Here is a 6,771-nt window from a genome sequence, read left to right on the forward strand (position 1 = left end):
AAGGACAGCCCCTTCTCAGAAAACCCCTGAGACCAGATGGATTTCAAAACTCTTTTTTTTTTTTTTTTAAGAAAGGTAAAATGGGGGTATAGCTCAGTGGCAGAGCACATTCTTGGCGTGCATGAGGTCCTGGGTTCAATCTCCAGTGCCTTCGTTAAAAATATACATATATTCTAGATAGGTAAAATGTACATATACCATACATGATATAACACTCTCTGTGAGGTCTGGAGTGGTACTTTAATCACATGCACTAGTTTTCTGCAATGAAAATGTATGAATGACAGAAATGTGTGTTTGGGTTCTCTCCTGCAATGTGATAAATGCTCCCAAACATCAGTGGTGTAAAATCACAACCATCTTACTTACTCATGAATCTGTGGGTCAGGTATTTGGGCGGAGCTTGATGGGTAGAGTCTTCTGCTCCATGTGGTGTGGGCTGGAGTCACTCATTCAGCTGCTTTCAGCGGGTGGCTGGGCAGGCCTGGGAAGTCTGAAAGGCTGTCACTCCCACTCAGGCACCTCAGTGCCCCTCTCCCCAGCCTCTCTCCGTGAGGCTTCCTCACAGCCTGGCGAGTGCAGAGCAGGTGGACTTCTACATGGTAACAGGCTTCTAGCACGGAACACGATGAGCAAAAGGAGAAGCCTGCAGATCCCTTAAGGCCCAGCCTTGAAAGCTGTACAGCATCATTTCCGCCACATTCTATAGGTCAAAGCCGGTGATCAGGGCAGCCTAGATTCAGACAGAGGGAAAACAGACACCGAGTCTGGATGAGGAGCAGAAAAGGGTTGTAGCTAGCTTTTAATCCATGAAGTGGGATAGGTAAAGACAATAAATAGCTCTGCACCAGGTTAAGTCAGGTGTTTCTACCAAATCAATTTTCAGCAAACTTGAGAAGAAACTTTGGGTTTTCAGCTTCTTAGATTTCAGAATCACAAAGAGGCGATTGTACCCTGGTTGTTGACAAATTGGCTGCTCCTTTCCAACTGCTGCCCAAATTCAGGTGCTCATCTTCTACTGGGACCACTCCTGATTGGATGTCCATCCCTCCAGTGACATATTTACCCAGTCCACCCTTCATCTTCCTGCAAGGGTTATTGTCCTGAAACCCTAGGCTCACATCCCACTGTACACAGTGTAAAAGTCACTAGAAGGTGGCACAACCCTCGCTTCCAGCCTCTTCCCCAGCTGCTTTGCAATGCCTCCCATTCAAACCCCAAATGCATTTTCACATGTCTCTAGGTGTGACTACTTTATGCCCATAACCAGCTTGTCTCATCCTAGAAAGCCTCCAACCTTCACCTGCAGAGCAAAATCTCCATCTTTCAAAGCCCATTTCAAAAGCCATCTTTTCTGTGATTTCCTCTAGAGTTCCATAAAACTTGTCCTTTGCTTTAGAATTCATTAATTTTATGCACCTCTCTTTACCACTTCTGTTTTTAGCCTTTTTTTCTTATTGAAATATAGTTAATTTACAATGTAATGTTAGTTTCAAGTGTACAGCAAAGTGATTCAGTTTTATATATATATATACTTTTTCATATTCTTTTCCATTATAGGTTATTACAAGATCTTTACCACTACTTGAGGGACTGTGAATTAGCCTTCTTTATCTCCCTTCCCACCAGAGGAGGTATGGAATGAACACTGAGACCCAGACATTATTCTTTTATTTTTTTTAATGGACGTACCGGGGATTGATGAACCCAGGACCTCGTGCATGTTAAGCTTGTGCTCTACCACTGAGCTATACTCCCACCCCCCCAAAAACGTTATTCTTAAGTGCAGAGAAATATCGAAGAAAGAAAAGGTAGGCCCTGCCCTCCTCTGGGACTTCATGCAGAACAGAAGTCTGAGCTGAGAGGTCTGAGCTGACCTTGTGGGAGGTAATATAATCTGTTAAATGGAGGAGAAGGTGGACAGGTAAGACATCACCCCAGCCTACAGGAACTGGCCAAGTGACACCACAAGTGCCAGCTGGCATAGACAAACAGATACAGAGAAATCGAAGGAGCCCTGTTTGCATGGAAGAAGGTACATGCGTGGGGTGTAGTGCTGAGGGTTCATATAGTCTGATATATGGTTTCCCCGAGGCCATGTGACCAACAGTGAGCTATGAGACAGCACTGCCAAGAGTCCAGGGAGCCCAGGCCATTCCATGAGGACCCAGAGCTCACCAGTAACTCAAAGTGGACCCCTTGCCACAGACATAGAAAACAGATTGTGGTTACCAGAGTGGGGCAGGGGGTGGGGAGGGGTAAATTGGGAGCTTGAGATTTGCAGATACAAACTACTATATATAAAATAAACAGCAAGGTCCTACTGTACAGCACAGGGAACTATATTCAGTATCTTGTCATAACCTGTATTGAAAAAGAATATGACAAGGAATATATATGTATGTATAACTGAATCACCATACTGTACATCAGAAACTAAGACGACATTGTATATCAACTATACTTCAATTAAAAAATAAATAAATAATTTTTTAAATTAAACAGTGGACACTCTGTGACTTGCACCTGCTATCCAAAAGAGGACCAAGGGACATTCTCATTTATAAAGAACTTCTTATAGATTCACCTATCACACATTTCTCTTCGTTATTATTCTAGTTTAAAATTAATTATGGCAGTTTCTGGCAAGAGTCATCAGTGGATGTTAGAATTAGTGAAAGCAGGATGTCAGGAAAGGATATTTACATTGTCTCAGAGTGTCTCCCCAGAAGATGCTGTCTTCGTCTGAACACAGATGAATTCATAAGTAACTCTGCAGTGCCGAGAACTGTTCGACACCACCAGACAAAGTCAGCTTCACCAGATAGCCTGCACCTCCTGATTTGATGCATCAATAAGGAGGCAACATCACTTCTGTGGTCGTCTTACCAAAATGAATAACCTGACTTCAGCTGTGAGAAAAGAACAGACAGACCAAAATTAAAGGACATTTTATTAAGTGTCTCAAGGTCATGAAAGACAGAGAAACACTGAGGAACTGTTCCACACTCAAAGAGGCTTAAGAGACCTGGGAGCCAAGTGCCAAGGTGAAATCCTAGAGGAATCTTGGGTCATTAGAAAAAGCACCTTAGTGAGGCAGGGGGTGAATTCTGAATAAATTTATATCTTAGATAACAGCATTGTCTCAATGTTAATTCCATGATTTCAGTCTTGGTACCCTTGTTATGTAAAATGCTAATGTTTGCAGATTCTGGGTGCAAGTTTACAGGAAATATTTTTTTCAGCCACTTTTTTGCTAGCCTGAAATTATTTCAAAAAATTAAGAAAATAAAAATAATTACTTTTGGTTGATTATCGATAGAGTTCTCTCATTCCAAATGTAATTCACATTCTCCAAACACATTTGATTTTGTGGTTTGTCCAGCCCAGAACTTCCTGACTCCCCTCCTCTACTATTAATGCATCTTGTAACCAGGAGCTTGACTGAGAAGTGAGAATATTCTTTTTAAAATTTGTCTTGAGGGGGATGTTTTTATTTATTTATTTTTAATGGAGGTACTGGGGATTGAACTCGGGACCTCCTGCATGCTAACCATGCGCTCTACCACTGAGCTATACCCTCCCCCAGAGAATATTCTTTCCACTCAGTCCTGAAAGCTACCAGTCAGTCTGGTCTGTCCTCAGTTTGAAAACAGACAGACATGGGGCCCAAATCCATTCACCAGTGAGCCTCTGGGTCTGGGGTTTGGGTTCCAAGAGGCTCTACCGTTTTGACCAGAGGTCTTAAATCCTCTGGGGTTAGGCAGATAAGGTAAGACCAGTAAGTGCATCAGCCAGTTTTGTTTTGGAATGGCTTCTTGAATTGTAGTCTTCTGAACCAGATACACTTGGGCTTAAATATTAACTTTGTATAAAGTTCTTCACTCACACAGAGGAATACATTCACTCCCATTTTTCTTGAAATCTATGATCTCCTGGGTCATGCTTTATTTTTGTGCTTTAGTTTTAGACCAGGGGACCAGAAATACTTCACTTTCCTGTTACCATAAGGCAACATTTGGGAACCTGGGGATGTAGTGAAATCAGTCCCAACATTCAAACCCTGTTGTGGGCATGTAATAGTGTGGTGGGGTCTGTGGTGAACAAGCGCACAAATGCTCTAAAAGGGCCAGCTGGGTTTCTGCTCCACCCAATTGTTACCATGCAAAACTCTCGGCCTTACTCTGGATATTTCTAGAAATTGCAGTTTTAAAATATTGCCAACTATAAAACGTGAAAACAACCTAAATGTCCATTGACAGATGACTGGATAAAGAAGCTGTGGTATATTTATACAATGGAATACTACTCAGCCATAAAAAAGAATAAAATAACGCCATTTGCTGCAGCATGGATGGACCTGGAGAATGTCATACGAAGTGAAGTAAGCCAGAAAGACAAAGAAAAATACCATATATCACTTATATGTGGAATTTAAAAAAAAAAGACACAAATGAATTTATTCACAAAACAGAAACAGACTCACGGACATAGAAAACAAACTCATAGTTAGCAGGGGATAAGGGATGGGAAGGGATAAAATGGGAGTTTGAGATTTGCAGATACTGACTACTATATATAAGACAGGTAAACAAGTTTCTACTGTATAGCACAGGCAATTATATCCAATATCTTATAGTAACCTATGATGAAAAAATATGAAAAGGAACATATGTGTGTGTGTGTGTGTGTGTATGACTGAAACATGATGCTGTACACCAGAAATTTGACACATAAACTGACTATACTTCAATTAAAAATAATAATAAATATTTCTAAAATATTGACAAGAGTCCATTGTTTTAAAATACTCTATGGGGTACCTTTGTGGGCTGAATGACGTATCTGAGAAACCATCAGTTGGCACTATCTGATTCATTATCTTCTCCCTCCCCAGCCCTCTCAGACCCCCTCCTTTGCTCTGGGAGGCCCTCTAGAGGCCTGGGAGGATGCAGAGTCTAGGCAGAGGGGGCAACTCAGAACAGAGGAGCTGGAGGCACTACTGAGGTGAGTAAACTCTGAAGTCAGTAGTGGGATGCTGAGGGCCAAGGAAGGGTTAAGGATGGGATGTTAAGAATCAGCTTATTTAGAAGTAGGTGTTTGGAAGATGTAATAATAATTAAGTAGCAAATAATTTATTACTGACCTATTTTATGTCAAGAATTACCTTAACTCCAATTCAAATTTTTTTTATTTTTTAATTGATTTTTGTAAAATCTTCTTAAGGGTCTTCTCAATGAAAAAGACAGACTCCCCAAAGTTCTTAGGGCTCAAGAAACATTTATCTAATAACTACAATATGTCATGCATTACTGGACTATAGCTCCGTATGTCACTGTCCCTTCCCTTAATGAATGTGTCATCAAGGGAGGGGCAGGGTATAGCTCAAGTGGTAGGGCTCATGCTTAGCACGTACCAGGTCCTGGGTTCAATCCCCAGTACCTCCATTTAAAAAAAGAAAATTAAATAAATAAACCTAAGCACCTCCCCCCAACAAAAAGGAAAAAGAGGGGAGAGAGAGCAGTAAACCAGCAATGGATGGGATTGAGTGTCAGTCTGCACAGGGGGAGGGCAGCATGGTCAGCCTGGCGACCAGGGACAGTTTCCTCAAGGAACTGAAATTTGTATTCAAGGGCTAAAGTTAATTAAGCAAAGAATCAGAGGATAGAGGAGGAAATTCCAGAGGAGGGACACGACCGACCCTTCCCCCTCATCAGGAAGCACTGGACCAGTGTGTTTGCTGAGAGATGTGGCGGGAAGGGGGTTTCAGCCTTCCTGGCAGTCCAGGGTAAAGAACAATGGGCCCTCCCTGCTCCCTCCCCATTGGGTCAATAAACATTAAACTGTGCTTGACAAAGGGGAAGATATGGAGAAACTCCATCAATGAGCATTTATGAAGCTCAAGATCATATATCATACCCTCTCCTGTTTGAGACAGAGATGTAGGGACACTTGTGTGTATCATCTTCTTAGACGGTGAATAAAGCCAAGGTCAAGTACTTGAGGCTCTCTTGGTCTTCTTACTTTTTCTGCAATTACTTTTATTTATTTACTTTTAATGGAGGTCCTGGGGACTGAATCCAGGACCTATGCATGCTAAGCATGGGCTCTACCACTGAGCTATATACCTTCTTCCCTGCAAGTACTTTCACTAGCCAGTAAAAAATTAAATTGAAGACACAAATAATATTTCTACCAAACCAAAGACCAACAAGAGAACTTGAGGATGGGGGTGGGTACCGGTTAACCCCCTCCTGGGCAGCTTAACTGACCCCCACAGCAGGTCCTAGAGTGGAAAATCACTGAGGTTTGTGGAAGGAAGGGCAAGTTTTCCTCCAACATGCCTCGCAAGGGCCCATTTATCACATTCAAACAAGGAAACAGATAGCATCAATCAAAAATGGACGGAAACCCCCGAATGGACTGTGTCTGAGAATGAAACCCAAGCGGCATAGACCTTGGATTCAGAGAGGAGACCCGCTGAGACTGGAGAAGCTGCCCTAGAAGTTCGGAAGAGTGGTGAGAAATCGGAAGGCAGCGGCTGCTAAAAATACCTTGTGCTTGCTAATAGCACCTGGTGGAGGTTCCGCGGGTCAAAACCTACCGGTTTTATTTGGCAAGACTGAAAAAATTCTAGGCTCTTAGAACAATTTGGAACAGAGGTGAATTTGAGAGTCCTGTTGCCAACACTTTTTTATTCATTAGCGTTAATTAGGCACCCACGTGTGAATTCCTCTGCCCAAGGTACTGGATGCGCAAAGACCTGTCCTT

The 6,771-nt window shown here is 42.3% G+C and overlaps 1 long non-coding RNA gene across 1 annotated transcript; it reads right to left on the reverse strand.

The window, feature by feature from the left end:
- Positions 1–221: 221 nt before the first annotated feature.
- LOC116158176 (uncharacterized) lies at positions 222–2,921 on the reverse strand. The gene is made up of 2 exons (XR_004142316.2): positions 2,707–2,921; positions 222–733 (listed from the first exon to the last, which is right to left on the reverse strand). It is a non-coding gene; the product is annotated as an uncharacterized LOC116158176 (long non-coding RNA).
- Positions 2,922–6,771: the final 3,850 nt, after the last annotated feature.

The sequence above is a fragment of the Camelus dromedarius genome, chromosome 17 (genome assembly GCF_036321535.1).
Source record: "Camelus dromedarius isolate mCamDro1 chromosome 17, mCamDro1.pat, whole genome shotgun sequence".
Lineage (NCBI taxonomy): Eukaryota > Metazoa > Chordata > Mammalia > Artiodactyla > Camelidae > Camelus > Camelus dromedarius.